Raw genomic sequence first — 21,871 nt, 5'->3', positions numbered from 1 at the left:
TAAACTTATTTGAGAATAAGTTAAATAAGTGGTGGACAAGCATGGAAGATAATCAGCTTCCATGTATTACTGGAATTGTAACTATTTTTACACAAACCAAATCTGCTTCTTTCGAGTATGCTTATTCCTAAATAGTTCTAATACATAATATAAACCCCACCCCTACAAACACGCCTAATTATAAATTATAAAAAAAAAAACTTGACAGGGACAATCTCTCTTCCAAATCTTTCATATCCACAAAATTCATTATGATCACAATGATTTCATTTGGCCTGCCTTCTTCATATTCACAAACGTGTAAAAAGGTAAATTATTTCTTCTAAAAGCATGAAAAACAGTCACATGTCTAGGGGAAAATGGATGTGCATCTGTGTGAGTTGACACAGTGGATCAATGAGAGCTTAAACTCTGGGATCCAAGCAGTTGGAATTCATTACTGTCCTTTTTGTTGTTAACATGTTTCTATCCAGGTCTGCCCTGGACACAGCATAGCACTAAGGAAAGGAGTGGCCTTTCCCCCACTCAGGATCCACCAAGAGTTTAAAACTGTGGCAAACAGCATGTTGAAAGGACCACTGCTCAGACCACCTGAGCTACTGGATTTTGAAGGCAGTGGTGAGCGGATGTGGCAGCAGTCATGTCACACTGGCAGTGTTTCTGCAGCAAGTGCAGAGTAGTTGCAAATGGTCACCAAGCTCTTCCACCTGGGGGAAGATCAGTAACCAGCCAAAGAAAAGATGGACAGGTCTCAAAAACAGTTCCCAGTTCCCAATAAACAGTAGAGTTCAATATCATAATTAAAGACTGGAATTCCCTACTTAAAAGCAGAATGGGGTATCTTTTTTTATAATCTTTGTATTTTGTTTATTGTCAACTACTTTTATAATTATACTAATGGTTTTAACATACTAATCCATAATTCCACGACCACAAAGCAAAGGTTTTTACTTTGTCCTAATCCAAACTTTTAACTACACACGTATTAAACCTTCAATTCTGTACTTTGCCTTTTTTACTGTTTTCTAACCATTGTTCATACTTGTCTTAATAGATTTTACTGGAGCATAATATTTTATGACCTATATTTTGATTTTCTATACTAGTCAGGTAGGAGTTGACCATTGTTTTCCTCTGCCTGGCATATCTTCCCTCTGTGTTCTAGTATAGCACTAGCATGGTTTTGGGGAAATTCTCCACCACCAATTCTTCCCAACTCCATAGATACCAGTAGTTCAGGACTATAAGTCACAATATTTTCCTGATAAATGATAAAAAAGAATTAAAATACATAGTTCAACCATACTTTTGGTTTATTTGTGACTTTTCTGTAGTAATATATAAATCTAACAAGGAGGGGAATGTTAGAGTCTATTGGCCTACTGTATACAGTCTTCAGTTTTGATTTGTTTCATCAGCATTGATGACACGTTTGCAGCAGTTCTTATATACTAATACTCTCTTCTCTAATAACAACTAATGGTGTTTCCCCACTGGGTGTGTGACAGGATGATCCTATAACATAGCTACTAAGACAAACATGGGAATTAAATTCACATATTTGGTTTGTTAAATTGATCCTGGAACTAGGGCATTAGGCTCATTCAGCTTTCAAGGAACAGAGACATACTTTCAGGTGATTAAGTTCGTTATTAGGACACATAGAAAGTTAAAATAAATAAAACCACTTCAGAATTGCACAAAAGGAATTAATTGGAAGGTCACTTATGGATGTCCTGGATATATTAGGGACTTAACCACTCTTATAAATTGTTATTTTTGACATAACAACTGCATATCTTCTCCTATGTCTACTGTTTCCTCTTTCTACATCATTATTGCCTGATCTACCTCTATACTACTCCTCATATCTCCTGATAACTTCTTCTGTATGTCTTCCCATTTCTAAGCTACATGGCTTTTTGCAGTGCCTTTCTATATGACTAACATTAAACTTCCTCAAAGAGTTATTTTCATCACTACCCAGTCATCTATTAGGTTAAACTCTCAAACAAGGCAACCTCATAAGCCATTGGCAAACATGTATATGTGAAAATTGCCATCAGTGATCCAAATGGCTAAAAATAGAATAGGAGGACAAGATACAGAGTAAGGCAGGTAAGATGGGCTCTCAGATGCTCTGGAAGCCAATTAGTGTGGCTCCATAATCTCTACTTAACTGTCATCCTATAATATCTGAAGAAAGTGTAATTGGCAGTAGACTTGCATGGCCAATCTAGTATATAAAGATAGGTAGAGACATTATATATTGATTAGTTCAAAAGGTTCCCCTCTAAAAGACATTATATGACATTCCAATGGGTATTTAAATTTAATAACCTGTAAAGTGCTATTCTGATTCTAATATTGTACTAACTAGTCATTCATTTCTAGTCAAAGAAGATCCTAAGATTTCAACAGTTTGCACCCACACAGAAACATAAAGTACTGTTTGAGTACTAATTATACCATTAATTCACATAGTACAACACATTAAGGACAGAGATCCTTTACTTAGTATATACTAAATTGATCTTCTGTATATAAAGATAATTGTGGCCGGCGCCACGGCTCACTAGGCTAATCCTCCACCTTGCGGCGCCAGCACACCGGGTTCTAGTCCCGGTCGGGGCGCCGGATTCTGTCCCAGTTGCCCCTCTTCCAGGCCAGCTCTCTGCTGTGGCCAGGGAGTGCAGTGGAGAATGGCCCAAGTGCTTGGCCCTGCACCCCATGGGAGACCAGGATAAGTACCTGGCTCCTGCCATCGGATCAGCGTGGTGTGCCGGCCGCAGTGCGCCGGCCACAACGGCCATGGAGGGTGAACCAACGGCAAAAGGAAGACCTTTTTCTCTGTCTCTCTCTCTCACTGTCCACTCTGCCTGTCAAAAAAAAAAAAAAAGATAATTGATAATGAATCTTGATGTGAATGAGATGGGAGAGGGAGCGGGAGATGGGATGGTTGCCTGTGGGAGGGAGGTTATGGGGGGAAAAAGCCGCTATAATCCAAAAGTTGTACTTTGGAAATTTATATTTATTAAATAAAAGTTTAAAAAAAAGATCCTAAGAATGAAGAATGTAGTATTCTGATTGAGGGTCCAATCTCTGCATCATCTGACCCAATCATTTCTTAGTGTTGGTCAAGGTTGTGGGTCAAAATGTAGGACTGTCCTCTTTGATGAGGAATGAGAAAGATGACAGTCAGGAATCTAACTCAAACAACTGCCAGCATAGTATCTGATCATCACAATATTGAACTTTACTCCCCTCATCCAAACCCTCCCCATTTGAGGGCCTCAGAGTGCTGAATTATAAATTCTTACAAGTGCTTCCTAAGTCCCTATAAAAATCTTTTAGTGAGAATCACACTTGTTTCAATTCCCTTTCCTTTCCTTACTGCTGCTACTACCAAGCAGCAGAACAATGCAGTCATGCAATCTATGCCTCCTGCTGCCTTGGAGTGTCCTCAAAGATTCTAGTGCCAGAACAGTTCCATATAGGGATGATGAAAAGAGATACTTCTCTAAGTCCTTGAAACTCTGAAGCAGCACAAGTTGTAAGCAAAGTCCTAAGAAGTCATGCTTGAATGGTTCCATCAGCTTTTTGTTCTTATCTGCTCAGTTAGAGGAACTGTAACCTCCACAAGGACAGATAAGGAATAAGTAGTATATCATTCCTTCCATATTACAATACTAACAACAGTAACAGCTAATTTCTACACAGCATATGTTAATATCATTCACAGTTCCAAACACTTGATATACATTCATCTGTTAATCATATAGCCAAAGATTATTCCCCTTTTATAAATTAATAAATTGAGGGTTTGAGTAATTTGCCAAAGGTTACATAGCAAGGAGGTGTCAGATACAGGATCCCAAGCCAGTTAGTGTAGCTCAATAATCTCTTCTTAACTGTCATCCTGTAATATTACTTCCATTAGCCCTTACCTTCCTTATTGTTCATTGGTTAGGAAATGGAAGCTCCTATTCAAATGTGTGCAGGCATACAGATGTTACTCAGATGAGAATGGAGAGTTGGAATATAGCAATGGGCAGGAAAGGGTATGGGAGGTAAAGGAGGTATTTCTATACTAACAGTAGTGAATCAGTAATTTTCTTTAGCTACTATAGTTCTCATATTTAAATTGTATTTAAATCACTATAGATTATAACCTGTCTTTCTCTTATTTCTCTCCATTTTTTCTTTGAAAGTCCTTTTTCTCATCTTAAAATATCTCTTAGAAATCCCATGACATTTATATTTATTAAAATGAGCTTTTCCCTACTTTTACCATCTTCAGGTAGATTTCCCTGACTTTTTTTAATAAATTAGCTTGTTAACATGTAATATACACTCACACAGCTATTCTCTTCACCAAAACAGTTCATCTTTTAATTGAAAATTTTAGCCTGTTTACCTTTAAAGTGTTTATTGATGTAACTGAGATTAAAACCACAATCTTAATATGGTGGCTAATTTTATGTATCAACTTGACTGGGCCAAGAGATACCCAGTAATCAATGGAATATTATTGCTGAGTGTATCTATGAGAGAGGCTTTGCAGAGACATTAGCATTAAACTATGCACCAAGAGAGGAAGATAGTCTTCTCCAATACAGGTGAGCATCATTCAATCTTTGAGGGACTAAATAGACCAACAGGCAGAGGAAAGTTGGGATCTCACTTTCTTTTCCTGATTGCATTAGCTGGGGCATCAATTTTATTCCCTGGCAATCCTGGTCCAGGTTATCAGACTGAGACTGGAATCTACATCACTGACTCTGGCACTCAAGCCTTCAAATCACAACTCTGACTTTCCCATGGCTCCAGCTTGCAGAATGCAAATCTTGGGACTTCTCAGCCACCATTGTCAGTGAGCCAATAAGTTACAAACATATGATAACATATTGGTTATTTCTCAGGAGAAAGCTAATACTGGCTGCCGCCGTGGCTCACTAGGCTAATCCTCCACCTTGCGGCGCCGGCACACTGGGTTCCAGTCCCGGTGGGGGCACCGGATACTGTCCTGGTTGCCCCTCTTCCAGGCCAGCTCTCTGCTGTGGCCAGGTAGTGCAGTGGAGAATGGCCCAAGTGCTTGGGCCCTGCACCCCATGGGAGACCAGGAGAAGTACCTGGCTCCTGCCATCGGATCAGCGCAGTGCGCCGGCCGCAGCGCGCCGGCCATGGCGGCCATTGGAGGGTGAACCAACGGCGAAGGAAGACCTTTCTCTCTGTCTCTCTCTCACTGTCCACTCTGTCTGTCAAAAAAAAAAAAAAAAAAAAAAAAACTAATACATTTACTGTTGTAAAATACATTTACATTGTTTTCTGTTTCTTCTTTTCCTATGTGTTTTATGTCTCTCTTTACATCATTTTTTGTCTAATTTTTATAAAAATTAGCTTTTTAATTTCATTTCCCTTTTATTAGGTTGCATATTATACATTGGTTATTTCAACTGGTTACACTATCTCTATAATACTAATCCTTTTCTTACTAACGTCATATTTAGTAAATACAACATACTGATTTATTTCTTTCCATGTATTATATTTATTGATTACTGCTTCTTCAGATTGGTGAACAACACTTCTTTATACCCTTTTTCAGGGACAGATATACTTTTCATGGCCCTTGACTTTATGGTGGTAGCTCAGCTCCAAAATTCTGCCTTGCTTTGGCCTGAGACTTTGCATCCTGTCCTACGATTTTATAAACAATTAGTTACATAAATTTTGTATTATAATTTATTTTAATGTCTTCATTTTGTTACAACTGTCATTTATAAAATTCATTTAAGTTGTATGATAATCTTGTTGGATTTCATCTTGCCCAATTGACATTGAAGTGCTGTGTTCACTTTTATTTATTGGCTACTCTATAGTATCCAAGGACTAGTACAGCTCTTTCCATAGGTATTCCTAAACAAACTGTTCCCATAAATGGCCTTTTGCTCCCCCCCTCCCAATATGACTTTCTCCTCCCTTATTCTGAAGCTTTCAAACACATTCTGGAACATGGAATAATTTTTTTATTTTATGACTTTTACTTTATAATTTTTATTGCTTTTTAAACATTTCAATGTCAGTCTTATCTTGTCCTAGAAATCTATGATATGTCTCTATCACAAAATTTTAATTATATCTGTAAATAATCCACCTGCAAACAGAATTCAAGTAGTTTCTTCTTCAGTAGGATTTATATGCTATTCTTTAAATAGGAAAGCATTTCCTTCCTGTGTATACACATCTTGCCTGGTAGATCTGAAAGCTGGAATCAGTAAATCTTACTTTCCTATCATCTGAAACATGAGTACTTAATTTACCTCAAATATTCCAGTTCAACACTGTATTACTTATACTTTTTACCATGTTACAGATGCATTATTTTTCAGCCTGGAAACCAAATTCCACTGTGTTAATAAAAGAACATCAATCACATTACCTCAGAAATACTTTTCTTAAAATAGCTTGATCAGTATGTTTATCCACCTACTTAACTATCTACCAACTCCTTCTCCATCCATACTAGTTTTCTACTCCTGTGCAACAAATTGCTATTAAGTTAGTGGCTTAAAATAGCACCTGCTTCCTCTCACACTATTTCTGAGGGTCAGGATTGTAGGCAAAGTTTAGCTGGATCCACTGCTCAGGATCTCAAAAGATAGTAATCAAGGTGGCAGCAAGGGCTGCAGCCCTTCTTCAGCTGCTTCGAAGTACTTTGGGTTCCTGACAGCTGTAGAACTCATAATTATTACCACCTGTTCTTGGAGCAAGACTATCTTGGCTGCCTTCCTTGATCTCTGCCTGCAATGCCAGCATCCCATATGGGTGCTGGTTCGAGTCCCAGATGCTCCACTTCTGATCCACCTCCCTGTAAAGCACCTGAGAAAGCAGCAGAGAACATCACAAATGCTTGGGCCCTAATACACATGTGGGAGACCCAAAAGAAGCTCCTGATTCCTGGGTTTGCCCTGGGCCCAGCCCTAGCCATTTGGAGAGTGAACCAGCAGATGGAAGATCTCTCTCTCTCTCTCCCTCCCTCCCTCCCTCCCTCCATGCCTCCCTCCATTCCTCCCTCTCTCTCTGTAACCTTGCCTTTCAAAATAAATAAAATAAATCTAATAAAAACAAAAAACCTTATCTGATTTAGTCAGTGCCACCAGGATAATCTCCTCTTTCATTAACTTTAAAACGACTGATTTTTTGTTTGTTTGTTTGTCTTCACCAGAAGTCGTTTATTTAAGGTATACAAACTTCATGCATTTCAGAAATACAATTTCAGGAACATAATGACATAATGAACAACATTCCTAATGTGCCCACCCTACCACCTCCACTCCCACCCTTCCTCCTCCTCCTTCTCCTATTCCCATTCTTATTTTTTACTAAGATCTATTTTCAATTAATTTATACACAGAAGATTAACTCTATACTAAGTAGATTTCAACAAATAGTATTAAAAAAATCTGTTCCTCAACAGTTTTTTGATTTCTCTTTTGATTTCTTCTATGACCCACTGTTCACTCAGGAGCATGTTGTTCAGTCTTCATGTGTTTGCAGATGTTCTAGAGGTTCTTGAGTTGTTGATTTCCAGCTTCACTCCATTGTGGTCAGAGAAGATAAATGGTACTAGTTCAATTTTTTTTTATATTTGCTGACTTGCTTTATTTCCTGGCCTGTGGTCTATCCTATAGAAAGTTCCATGCACTGGTAAGAAGAATGTGTATTCTGTAACTGTTAAGATGAAAAGTTCTGTAAATATCTGTTAGGTCCATTTGGTCTGTAGTGTCGATTAACTGTTGCTTCCTTTCTGAATTTCTGTCTGGTTGATCTTTCCATTGCTGAAGATGGGGTATTGAAATCCTCCATTACTATTGTATGAAAGTCTATGTCTCCCTTTCAATCCATTAATATTTCTTTTAAATAGCCAGGTACTCTGTAATTAGGTGCATATACATTTATTATAGTCACATCTTCCTGTTAAATTGATCCCTTAATCATTGCACAGTGCCTCTCTCTGTCTCTTTTAACAGCTTTTGTGTTAAAGTCTATTTTGTCTGGTATTAGGAATGCTACACCTGCCCATTTTTGGTTTCTGTTAGCATAGAATTTTTTTTTATTCTTTCACTTCCAGTCTGCATATAACTTTGTTGGTGAAATGTGTTTCTTGTAGGCAGCAAATAGATGAGTTTTGTATTTTAATCCATTCAGCCAATCGGTATCTCTTAGCTGGAGAATTGAGGTCATTTACATTCAAAGTGACTATTGATAAGTAAGACTTGGCCCTGCCATTTTTCCATAAATATTCCTATTGTTTACTTTGGATTTTTTTTTGTACTTTTATTGGGGGATTTTCTGCCTTCCCCTTCTTTCATAGTAATGACCATGTTTCTGTGTTTCCTGTGTAGTACATCCTTAAGCATCTTTTATAAGGTTGGACAGGTGGAGACAAATTCTTTCAACTTCTATTTGTTATGGAAGGTCTTTATTTCATCTTCATTCCTAAATGAGAGGTTTTCAGGGTACAGTATCCTAGGTTAAGTGGGTTTTTTTTTTCTTTTAAGACTTGGAATATATCTCACCATTCTCTCCTAGCTTGTAGGGTTTCTGATGAGCAGCCAGCTGTGAGTCTAATTGGAGATCATCTGAAAGAAATATGCCATTTCTCTTGTGCACAATTTAGAATCTTTTCTTTATGTTTCACTGTGGAGAGTTTGACTACAATGTGTTTTGGTGAAGATCTTTTCTGGTCATGTCTATTAGGAATTTTATGTGCTTCCGGTACTTGAACATCCTTTCTTTCTCCAAATTAGGGAGAAGTAATCCTAGGATCAATTTTTTGAATTCCATTTGCAGTATTTCTTCTATCTCTTCATTTTCACATTCTAGTATGGAAGTGTTATTGTGTTCTTTTCAGGGCATCATGTTGTCTTCTTTACTCTTGTTTCTTGAATTACTGCATTTATTTTTAGGTATTTGTGGAGGTATTTATTGTTTTTTTTTTTCCCCTGTGATAGCTTTCATCTTTGGACTATGTGTCTGTGGATTATTAGAGTGTCTGCTGTTTCAATGAATAACCTGAGGCACATTCTGGGTGTGGCCAGGGAGCTCTGTTCAGTGCTCCAGAGTGGGGGGAGTGTCCAAGGTGACTCCCAAATTTGGCATGGTAAATCTTCTCTCTCTTTTTTTTTTTTTTTATCAATTCTGAGAGATGTGGCCCTGAATCTCTAATTATGATTCTGCATCTATTTCTCATTGTAATTGTGTGATTTGTTTTTGCTGCAGTCTGGTCTAACCTCACTCTTCAAAGCTGGTGCTGAAGCTCTCGACTGCTGGGGTCCTCAGTTGTGTGCATCCACACCCTCCACATAGATCCACAGTGTCCCTTTAATGTACATGGAGTTTCCCCTGCAGTTTTCTCCCTAACTCTTCCTAAGATTGCACTCTTTCCACTTTTTTTTAACCATCCTCCCCTACACTAGAGTAGTAAGCTCCCTCCCTGTTACACATTCTTGGTACCTCTGATGTGTATTAACTACATCTGCAAAAATCCCTCCTTCTTTAGCATATCCTGTAATCTAATCATGGAGTGATAATCTAGTATGTTTACAGGCCCCACTCAAACTCAAAAAAGAAGAAATGATTCAGGGCATGTACACACAGGTGGTAGGAAACTTGGTAGCCATATTGAAATTCTGCCTTCCACATTGTGTATATAATTATTCGTTTTTTATTACCCATTTTTTACACCAAATTGAGATCCAGATATCATATTCTATGAAAAATTCAAATGCAATTATTTGAGTAAATTATATTTATTCAATACGGAGAACATTAAAAAGAATGTGCCTAGGTTCTGATAATAGACCCAAATGGAAACTTTAAAATGTGCTTTGAGAAGTAGCTACTGTTAAAATAAATTACTTTATAAAGTAGGCATTTTAAGAGAAAGAGCATTCATTTAAATGTAATGTTGTGTGTTGTTCTTTGCAAAATATTACTTCTGAATTAGAATTAACTAGGGGCCAGCACTGTGGCTGAGCCTCCATCTGAAGTGCTGGCATCCCATAAGAGTGCTGGTTCATGGGCTGGCATCCCATAAGAGTGCTGGTTCATGTCTGGGCTGCCCCTCATCCAATCAAACTCTCTACTAATGGCCTGGGAAAGCAGTAGAAGATGGCTCAAGTGTTTGGATCCCAGCAACACACATGGGAGACCAGAAAAAGCTCCTGGCTTCATACTGGCCCACCTCCACCACTGGTGCCATTTAGAGAGTGAACCAGAGGCTGGAAGACCTTTTTTTCCAACTCTCCTTCTTTCTGTAACTCTACCTCTCAAGTAAATAAACAAAAAACTTAAAAAAAATAAAATCTTAAAAAGGTAATTAAACAATATAAAATGTTAGGTAGTTTAATTTTTAAACAATTTCTACATAAGATATAATGAATATGATAAATTACAACATCAGAGAGCATATAAAAAGATAAAAAGCTTATAAAAGATTAAACCTTTCTTCTTTTCTTATCACACTATATCTTACTTATGTTTGGCTTTTATTATATTCAAAAATATTATCAGGGAAAGATCATATATGGTGTAGAACTTACAACCTCCTTGACATTCCAGGATGGTATTAAGTATGATTATTCCTAAGATTTTCATTAAATCTAATCTGAAATTTTTGCTATACAAAGTAACAAAAAGTGTAAAGTCTAAAAAATAATAAAATATGCTTAGGAAGAAATACAGGGAAAAAAGATAAATAGATCATAAAAAATAAGGAGATGATCATAGTTTTGACAAGAGCAACCTGTCTTCCCATTTCTTCTAATTTGGTAGCATTAGTGAACCTTAGAGGCTTGAACAGCAATTTAAGGAAAACTCAATGAGGTCATATTTTTCAGTCCCACTTTCAAGGGTTTCTACCAATTGGTTCTGCTCATTTACCCCTCAGTCATAAATGTACCACATCACTTTCCAGAGTTCTTATCCATATGTCTTTTTTTAAAAAAAAGATTTTATTTATTTATTTGAGCGGTAGAGTTACAGACAGTGAGAAGGAGAGACAGAGAGAAAGGTCTTCCTTCCATTGATTTACTCCCCAAATGGCCGCAATGGCTAGAGCTGTGCCAATCTGAAGCCAGGAGCCAGGTGCTTCTTCCCAGTCTCCCATGCGGGTGCAGGGGCCCAAGCACTTGAACCATCTTCTACTGTTTTCCCAGGCTACAGCAGAGAGCTGGATTGGAAGAGGAGCAGCCAGGACTACAACCAGTGCCCATATGGGATGCTGGGCAGGCAGAGGATTAAACTACTGTGCCATGGCACCAGCTATCCGTATGTCTTTTAACCAATGATGTTCATCCAGCTAGCTTACCCATTGCTGGACTTCTTCTAAGAAATGCTTGATAAATGTTAATATGAATACAGAACTTAAATTTTCTAGAACCTCTTCCATAATAATTATCTAACAGAAAAGAGAAATGTTAAACAAAAAGCTATGAATATAAATTTACAATTATTGATTAACTGTGAAGGAAAAGTCCTAGTTTCTACAGGAAGAACTTCAGAGGTATTCAATCTGACAAGAAATATGAGAGAAACTAATTCTGCCAGATTATAATCATTTCTAAATCATTCCACTAGGCCCTGTGTATACACTGATGTACTGCTTTGCATAATGCTACGTTTGCTTTGTTATTATATATATAATTTTGGATGATTTCATACCCCATTCTGTAAGGGTAAGATAATTATTTTATATATTCTACACTTCCATGGGAATTCAACTAGTGACTGACACATGAGTATTATTCTTTGGTAATTACAATGTTTTAAAATGTCACAAAAATGCCATTGATGAAAGATGATTTAATAAATAAAATGTAATAAAGCTGGAGTAGAATTATGCCAATCAGGGTTGATCATTTATCAGTCATTCTTCTCATTTTTTCCTTCAACAAAATTTCTTAATTATGTCTGAACACTCATTCTCCGTATATGTGCATGGAAGGTATCCTCTAATCAGCCCCAATAGGCAAACCCCCAGTGGTCTAAAGCCAATAATGATAGTCCCATTTCCCTTGACACTGGCAGGTTAATTACTCAGCTGTGATACAATTTTGGTCAATGAAACATAAGGAGAAGTCTTCTGGGTAAAGGATTTTTAGTTTCAATTTAAAAAGAGAGAGTGAGGTAAGTAATCAAGCATCTATTTATCTTACTCAGTCACTGCTGAGTGAACATGTGACCCGTTAGCTTGCAAACAAGAGGAGGTCAAGCCAAAGGATGTAGCCAATATTCCGAGGATGACAGAGGAAAAGAAACAAAGAGCCATACTCTTTGAAAAGTAACTAAGAGGAACCACTTAACATTAGAATTAATTACTCTCTATGAAGTTCTTATGAGAGATAATGAAGGTTGCTCATCTGTAAATAACTTTCAGTTGAGTTTTCTGTTACTTTTCACCGATAATAGTATAACTTATACAATCAGCTGTCTACCACTTGCATGGAGAATGCCACATTTAGGGGCCGGTGCTATGGCGCACTGGGTTAAAACCCAGGCTGTGCCGGCATCCCATATGGGTGCTAGTTTGAGTCCTGGCTGCTCCACTTCTAATCCAGCTCTCTGCTTTGGCCTCAGAAAACAGTGGAGGATGGCCCAAGTCCTGAGCCCCTGCACCCATGTGAGAGACCTAGAAGAAGCTCCAGGGTCCTGGCTTCGGATTGGCTCAGCTCCAGCTGTTGCAGCCATCTGGGGAGTGAACCAGTGGATGGAAGACTTCTCTTTCTCTATTTCTACCTCTCTGTGTAACTCTGTCTTTCAAAGAAATAAAATAAATCTTTAAAAAAGAGAGAGAATGCTAAATTAAATGTGATGCAATTTCTAATTGGAATTGCATTTGTTTTCTTTTCAATATCATTGAAAATCATGACTAGGGTCTAGTGTTGTGATATAGCAGGTTTAGCCTCTGCCTGTGACATCAGCATCCATATGGGCACTGGTTCAAAACCTGGCTACTCCACTTCTGATCCAGCTCCCTGCTAAGACACCTAGGAAAGCAGTAGAAGATGGCCAAAGTTCTTGGGCCCCTGCACCCAAATGGGAGACCTTGAAGAAGCTTCCAGCTCCTGTTTCGGCCTTGCCCAGTCCCAGGTGTTGCAGCCATTTGGGGAGTTAACACAGTGGATGAGGGATTTCTCTCTCTCTCTCTCTCTTTCTCTCTTTAAAGATTTATTTATTTATTTGAAAGTCATAGTTACACAGAGAGAAGGAGAGGCAGAGAGAGAGGGGGGTCTTCCATCCATTGGTTCACTCCCCAATTGGCCAGAGCTGCGCTGACTCAAAGCCAGGAGCCAGGAGCTTCTTCCTGGTCTCCCACATGGGTGCAAGGGCCCAAGACCTTCGGCCATCATCTACTGCTTTCCCAGGCCACAGCAGAGAGCTGGATAGGAAGTAGAGAGCAGCCAGGTCTTGAACCAGCACCCATATGGGATGCCAGCACTGCAGGCAGTGGCTGGCTTTACCCGCTATGCCACAGCACCAGCCCCAGGATTTCTTTCTTTTAAGTCTCTCCTCCTCTGTAACTCAGCCTTTCAAATAAATAAAAAATCTTTTTTAAAAATCATGACTAGTGCCGGGTTCTAGTCCTGGTTGCTCCTCTTCCAGTCCAGCTCTCTGCTGTGGCCTGGGAAGGCAGTGGAGGATGGCCCAAGTACTTGGGCCCCTGTATCCACATGGGAGACCAGGAGGAAGCATCTGGCTCCTGGCTTCGGACAGGTGAAGTTCTGGCCGTAGCGGCCATTTGGGAGGTGAACCAATGGAAGGAAGACCTTTCTCTCTGTCTCTCTCTCTTACTGTCTATAATTCTGTCAAATTAAAAAAAAAAATCATGACTAAATATTTAATCAGTTTCATGATAGGATAAAATGTAAACTAATACAATTATTTTCTAAAATTTCTACTTTTATTTAATCAGGAATGTTTTGCCAGAAATTTCATCATAAGCATAAAATAATCTGGAGTGCATTTCTCCCCTTTCTGAAACACAAAGCATTCTTGGTAAGTTTAGAGTTCCTTGGCATAATTTGCCTGTCGCTGATAATTCTATTCATTAGTAGAAAGTATGGCTGCTTAGACCATGGCTCAATAACAAACATGCAGGTCTAAGTTATCACACAGTTTGGATGTGAATTCAACAGCAGGATAATGACAGTTGCCAAGGATTTGTACTTGCTGTCATCTCATCCTAGTGTTGCCTGTCAAAATGTCTCTCTTTCTTATACAAAAGCCATAGAATTTTTATGGATAGCAATTACTTACAATATACAATGAAGTACATCAAATCTAACAATCACTCTTTAGCCCTTCATTATTTGGTAGTCTCTTTGTTAAATGTAGTCAACCATTTTCACCTAAATTATTTATTTATACCATATATTTGACAAGCATACATTTCTTGCTTTATATTTTTATTGCATTTAAACCTTTCTGAGGAGTTATAGATTTTTTAATATTATCATCTGTAAAGCTTATCTTTATCCTATTATCATATTAATGATAATTAAACTCTTTAATTGGAATATATATAAGTAAGGATATACAAACACAAAAGAAAATGATTGTAAGTGCACTCAACAATCAATCACCAGTTTAAAGGAGTAGAATAAAAGAAATAAAAAAGAAATAAATCCATTTTGGTGAATATAAACTTTTATAAAATCTCTGGACTGCACAAAAGACAAAGGTTTAATTAATTTCATACTGCTCTTGCTTAAACTAATACTCTAGAGCTGGTGGCTCTTACCTGACTCAGGATGAGGGAGCAGTGAGTCCAGGTGGGGCCACGTATCTGCACATACCACCCCCTCAGCTGTCCCTTGCTCTCCATTCAGGGAAGTCTTCTGGAACATTTTTCAGCTATGAGGGGCTGCACATCTTCTACAAAGACTCTGTGGGTGTGGTTGGGAGTTTGGAGATAGCTGTGCTTTGCTATGACTGGTACAAGATTGAGGGTCTGACCCTGAGGTTCCATAGAGTGATTACCCTGAATTTCCTAGGATTTGCCTTTAGTTAACAAACTGAGACCACATCACTATTGCATATTTTAGCAGGCCAGCATCATGGAGGCACTTTTGGGGCATCTGGGGCTGCAAAACTGTAGGATCAACCTTTTGTCTCATGATTATGGAAATATCACAGCTCAGGAGCTGCTCTACAGATACAAACAGAATTGATCCAGTTTGCTTACCATAAAGTTTCTGCCTATCAAATGGAAGTGTATTTCCTAGATTCACTGCCCTCTCCTCCAAAAGCTACTCAAACATAGAGGTGTACTGATGCCCACCCTCTCATGGCTGGTGAATTTCTTTGTATTCTCTCAAGGTCTTTTGGCCCTACACGAGACCCTCTGAAAGTGAGCTGGGAGACATGAGGGCATGGGTCCCCAACAATGACAGGAACTTAGTTCTCAACAGTCCTTTACAGTATAACAACCAGAGGCACAAGTTAGAAGATGCTAAGTGGGAGCACTTGCCTCTGTAACTATTCCCATTCATTTTACCTATGGGCCTGTGGATCCTATAAATCCCTAACCAAAGTTTTTGTTACTGTACAGGAAAATGCTGCCAAGGGACACAGTGTCCATTTTGCATGACAACATTAGCCACTACTCACAGCCAGAGCATCCTATGGGCTTATTGAATGCATACATGGGCTTCATCAACTCCTTCTGAGCTGTAAAGAGCAGCTTCCCTGTACTGCCTCCCCTACACCCTTATCTGTTGTATATTCTTCTTAGAGGTCCTGGTCACAAACCCTATTCTCTCACAAAAGTCCACTTCACTTACACAAGTGAACAGTGCATATGAAAAAGCCAGCAGCTGCTCTAAGTTGATATATAATAGTCCTCCTCCAATTCCTTTGACATATGGTCAGTGTATGGACTGACTGCCTCTGGCTGTGTGTTACTAGCAAATTCTGATGAGCACTGAAATTGATGCAAAAAGACAGACATTCTTTTGCATAAAAAACTTTAAACTCTTCTGTGGGCTTTCCTGAAATACTCTGAAGTGCTATTTTCCAGCCTAGTCTGTTTGAATCCTATAGTAAAGAATGAGGAGGGGGCCTGCTCACCTCTCTGGAATGTCTTTAAGGTTACATGCTTGGAGGCAGCCCTGTGGCATAGTAGATTAAACTATGAGTCCCAGCTGCTCTACGTCTGATCCAGCTCACTGCTAATGCACCTGGAAAAGCAACAGAAGAGGCCCAAGTGCTTGGGCACCCAGATCCACAAGGGAGACCCAGAGGAAGCTCCTGGCTCCTGGCTCCTGGCTTCAGATCAGTCCAGCTCTGGCCATTGCAGGCATTTGGAAAGTGAACCAACAGATGGAAGATCTCTCATCTCTCTCTCTCTCTCTCTCTCTGTAACTCTGCCTCTCAAATACATAAATAAATCTTTTTAAAAAATGGGGGGTTGTCACATGCTTCTTTTAAAATTCTCTAAGCACCAGTTTCAAGTGAGAGTCTCCCTTGTCATAAGGTTAGTGTTGACTTACCTATACACACTACATATTTTTTTTTTTGACAGAGTGGGCAGAGAGAGAGACAGAGAGAAAGGTCTTCCTTTGCCATTGGTTCACCCTCCAATGGCTGCTGTGGCCGGCGCGCTGTGGCCGGCGCACCATGCTGATCTGAAGGCAGGAGCCAGGTGCTTCTCCTGGTCTCTCATGGGGTGCAGGGCCCAAGCACTTGGGCCATCCTTCACTGCACTCCCGGGCCACAGCAGAGAGCTGGCCTGGAAGAGGGGCAACTGGGACTAGAACCTGGTGTGCCGGTGCGGAGGATTAGCCTATTGAGCCACGGCACCGGCCCACGCTACATATTTTTTAAATATTTTTAAAAAATATATACTGGAGATTCCAAGATGACAGAATAGGGAACAATGTACTATGCTGGGCTAGGGATAAATAATAATTTTTTTTAAAGTGTAGGAAGTGCACTATCCAGGAGAATTAGAGAGAAAATCACAGTGGAAATTCTGCAAAAGTAAGAGGTGGGACACCATGGACCAGTGTGGAAGGTGCAGACGTGCAGCACACAGACACAACAGCAGCAGCAGAGAGCCAGAGCAGGGGTCAGCTTGGAGATGGAGGTGAGACCAGACTGCAGCAACCTGTGGTAATATAGCCAGAGGGAGAGTCCAGTCTGGAGTCAGAGGGGCTAGCAGTTACTAGTGGTTACCTGCAGACCAGACGAAGTGAAAGAAGCATGTTTACCACACCCCATCCTCCACACAACGGTGTTGGCTACCCCGCTGAAAAGGGTGGGTGCCATTCTGGGCTTGGGTGGCAGCTGCGGAAGCCTTTGTGCAGGTGCACAGCAACTGGCTGAGACAGGATGCCATCTCCTTGGTAGTATGGGCAGCAGTGGTGGAGAGAGGGCAGCATTCAGCCAGTGGCTCTTGTATAAACATGTGATCCAGAGATTCTAGTGGTGGGAAAAATCCACAGTCCCTACTTACTTTAAGCCTGCTGGGAGGATTGACAGGTGGCTGGTCACCCACATAGGGCTGTGAGGTTCCCCTAGCATCCCAAAAAAACCACAGGCCTTGGAGCTCAAGCTGCCCACACAGAGCTAGCTTGTGGAACATCTGTCTTTCTGTTGACTAGACAGGCCGGCAGGGCAGAGTACAACCTCTGCACCCAGCAACTGTGGAAGCCTTGAGTGCTGAGACTGTGGGGCTACACAAGAGGGTGCAGAATATGGCTGGTTCTCTGGGCATTCACAGGGTGCAGCTCCATCAGCCTGGAGCACTGGGCCGCCTGGAGCAGGTCATTGCAGCAGGAACCGTGCTTAGAGTGAGGACTGCACAGATCATTAGTGCTGTTCATATGGCAGTGCGGATGAGCGTTAACCCATTAGGAGTTAACACCCATGCATGGCGCAGCTAGGAGGTTAGGCAGTGAGGGGGTGATTACACCAACAGAGGAGATCTACCACACCCAACATCAGTATTACCCTGGACACTCAGCCCACCCTAGAGTACTGACCAGAGTTCCCTGGCCACACTCAGCATACACCTCTTGGTATTCACTGAAAGTGCAGACATTCAACTAAGCTACAGGCCATGATTCAAAGATAAAAGCCATCAGAGGAAAAAACCAACAAGCAACTCCACAAATGCCAAAAAATAAATGGTGACATTCAAAAACAAGAATAAGGAAGACATCACTACCTCCCCAAAAAGAACATAACAACATTTCAATATTAAAATGTGAAGAAAAGGGGCCGGCGCCGTGGCTCACTTGGTTAATCCTCCGCCTGCAGTGCCGGTATCCCATTGGGTGCCGGGTTCTAGTCCCGGTTGCTCCTCTTCCAGGCCAGCTCTCTGCTGTGGCCCAGGAAGGCAGTGGAGGATGGCCCAAGTGCTTGGGCCCTGCACCCGCATGGGAGACCAGGAGGAAGCAGCTGGCTCCTGGCTTCGGATCAGCACAGTGCGCTGGCTGTAGCGGCCATTTGGGGGGTGAACCAACAGAAGGAAGACCTTTCTCTCTGTCTCTCTCTCACTCTCTAACTCTGCCTGTCAAAAAAAAAAAAAAAAAAAAAAAAGAGGACTAAAACTCATTTCAATTACAAATATCCAGGATAAGTAAAATGGCATTAAAAACTAACTGAATAAATTAGGTATTGTTAGTATCTTTAAAAACAATACTTTGTAAAAAAATAAATTTGAGACAATCTACAAGAAAAAACTGTTGATATTCACTTTGAAAATTTGGTTTGTCTTCATTTAATACAATAAATATAATTTGTCTCAAGGAAGTGTGAGAGTTGGTAATAACACTGAGCTAACAGCAGTATAAAAATACTATAATTTTCAATTACCAACTCATGATATTACATTCCTTAGATGATATCTACCTAAAAACCATTAATATATAGTATATATCATAATACAAGGTATGCATTTTATTCACAAATTTTCTGAACAAAGTTCAGAAAACTTGAGAAAATGGAATTAAAAGATAACTTTATTTTGGTATAAAATAATTATAAACTCTTGCATAGGTTTTCTTAACACACATTTTTCATAAACTTTTTGCAGACCCATGCATTTTACATGTGAGAAAGAGCAAGATATTGCTTACAGCCCTCTCTCAATTCAAAATGCAAAGGCAATTTGGAAATCTTCCACTTCAGCATTTGAAATTACCTTCTCTGAATATGGTAGAACTATCCCAGAATACTGCTATATAATTGATTAGCATATCCTTGTCTCAAAGCTTGATGCACAGCTTTGCGTGACACAGGAACTATAGCTAAGACTACAGCTGGACTGGACACATTTCCTATTGTGTAGTTTCCCTGAAAATAATCACAGGACTGAGACTAGACTTTTCCAGTTATCTGACCTCCAAATGGTAAGTCATAAAATGAGAGGATCAGAAACTTTTGGACACAATATGCTGAACATGTTATACTGTTGGTGTTATGGGAGTGACATCCTGGAACAGCAGTTTTTACTCTGTTAAAAGTAAATATGGTTGGGGCGCCAGATTCTGTCCCGGTTGCCCCTCTTCCGGGCCATCTCTCTGCTATGGCCCGGGAGTGCAGTGGAGGATGGCCCAAGTCCTTGGGCCCTGCACCCGCATGGGAGACCAGGAGAAGCACCTGGCTCCTGGTTTTGGATCAGTGCGGTGCGCCGGCCTCAGAACGCTGGCCGCAGCAGCCATTGGAGGGTGAACCAATGGTAAAGGAAGACCTTTCTCTCTGTCTCTCTTTCTCACTGTCCACTCTGCCTGTCAAAAAAAAAATAAATTAATTAAAATAAATTAAAAAATTAAAAAAGTAAATATGGTAACTAATACACAGAGTACAAAAAGATGTAATGTATACAAGAGAAATTGACATTGAGATTTGATTATTGTTTATAGCCCTTGGCTATACTCTTGAGGAACAGTGTATTTACTACTTATTGAATTGTTCATTTAGTGGAGGGTTAAACTTGTGATTATAAAGATAACTGAAAGCATATAATTATAAAAATTAAAAGAAAATTAAGAAAATAAAGAGGTATGGTGGGAATGAGGGTAGGGTAGAAAGTATTATGCTCTTAAAACTGTATATATGAAATGCATTATTTTTTATAAATAAACTTTTTAAAGTAAATATATTCAAGTCACAGCAAGAAGAAAAGTATTCAAAGAACACAAGAAAGAGAGAAGAATGGATAATAACCACATGGTATAAGATAGATAAATAACACCATATAATGACATGAAAATAAAGTGACTGTCACTTTATGGCTATATAAGTGAGTTATATATACAGGAATAATTTTGTTTATTAGTAAAGAAAAGCTACAGTGCAGGTATTGTGGTACAGCAGGGTAAGCCACCACTTGGGATGTCCAGATCCCATACAGAGTGCTGGTTTACAATCCAGCTACTCTGCTTTCAATTCAGCTCCCTGCTAATGTGTCTGGGAAACAACAAATGACGGCTCAAGTGCTTGAGACACTACTACCATTTGGGAGACCCAGATAGAGTTCCTGGCTCCTGGTTTTGGCCTGGCCCAGCCCTAGCTGTAGTGAGCCAGCATATGAAAGATCTTTGTCTCTCCCCTCTCTCTTTTACTTTTCCTTTCAAATAAACAAATGAATGAATAAATAAATAAATTTTTAAAGCATAACCTCTGTGATATAAGGAAATAATTAACTACATTTTAATAACTATTTTTCATAAAAAGATCACAAAGATTATGGGAGAAAGGTGGCAAGGAAAACAAGAATGAGAAAAGAGATGTTTTAACCTTATTAAAGGTGACAATGTCTTCACTCAGAATAAACTGCCTCACTCTGATAATCATATTAATGTTTATATTTCTTAGATTGCCATTAGCCTTTTGAATTTTCAGATTGAAACTCATCAATTCCTTTTGGTGAAGATAAAAGATCTCTGGACATTGTCTTCAGTTTTCCATTTGAATGTTAAGAACAGGGTTCCTTTATTTCCTAGGTGCATCATAACAAAAGGCAACAGAGACAGAAAAGAAGTTAGGATTCAAATAGAGAAACAGAAGAAGCATGTTGAAACAAGAAGTATAATAACTAGGTGGTAGATAAACATAATGAGAAGAAAGACTGTGTAATAAAATAGATAAAGCCAAATTTTAGAATAAAAGAAAGAAGAGACAGAGAGAGAGACAGAGAGAGAGACTGAATAAACGAAGGTACATTTAGCTCTACCAGAAAACAATACAGCTGGGGTGGACATTGGCAAAAAGATTAAAAGGCTGCTGGGGACACCTGCATTCCATTGTGGAATACTTGGGTTCTAGTCTTTGTTCTGCTCCTGATGCTGGCTTCCTGCTAATGGGTACTGTGGGGAGCAACTCGAACTGGACTGTTACTGGAATTAAGACTTATTCTATGCATCTGCTCTCCCACAATATGGTGCTGGGAGAGAAGAAAACAGCTTCTACACAGCTGCCTCCAGTTCAGCCAATAAACTGTAGGACTTGCTCCTGATTGGAGGAGAGCAGCGTACTCGGCGTGTGGGCAGCCGAGTTGGGATTGGCAGAGGAGGACTATAAAGGAGGAGAGAGACGGCATGCACCGGGGAACATCTAAGGGGAACATCTAAGGGGAACACCTGTGCAGCCCCCGAGAGAGCCGGCCGGCAGTGTGCCGCTCCCCTGCAGAAGTGGGGAATGTGGCAGGGGGAACCGCCCTTCCACGGAGGTGGAAGGGACAGTAGCCAACCCGGGAAGAACCAGCAGCAAACCCAGGGAGGGCCGAGCAGACAAAAGAACAGCGCAGGGTTTAGTGTCGTACCTCCACGAAGAGGGGGAGCGACATAATGGTGCCGTG

The 21,871-nt window shown here is 39.9% G+C and overlaps 1 protein-coding gene and 1 pseudogene across 20 annotated transcripts in view; one reads left to right on the top strand and one right to left on the bottom strand.

Annotated features, from left to right (window-relative positions):
- DCDC1 (doublecortin domain containing 1) overlaps window positions 1-21,871 on the bottom strand; it is a 557,706-nt gene that overhangs the window by 494,754 nt on the left and 41,081 nt on the right. The gene's annotated exons all lie outside the window — the stretch shown is intronic.
- LOC103351149 (mesoderm-specific transcript homolog protein pseudogene) lies at window positions 564-15,734 on the top strand (annotated as a pseudogene).

This window comes from Oryctolagus cuniculus, chromosome 1 (genome assembly GCF_964237555.1).
Source record: "Oryctolagus cuniculus chromosome 1, mOryCun1.1, whole genome shotgun sequence".
NCBI lineage: Eukaryota > Metazoa > Chordata > Mammalia > Lagomorpha > Leporidae > Oryctolagus > Oryctolagus cuniculus.
This window is presented reverse-complemented; position numbering and strand designations above follow the sequence as displayed.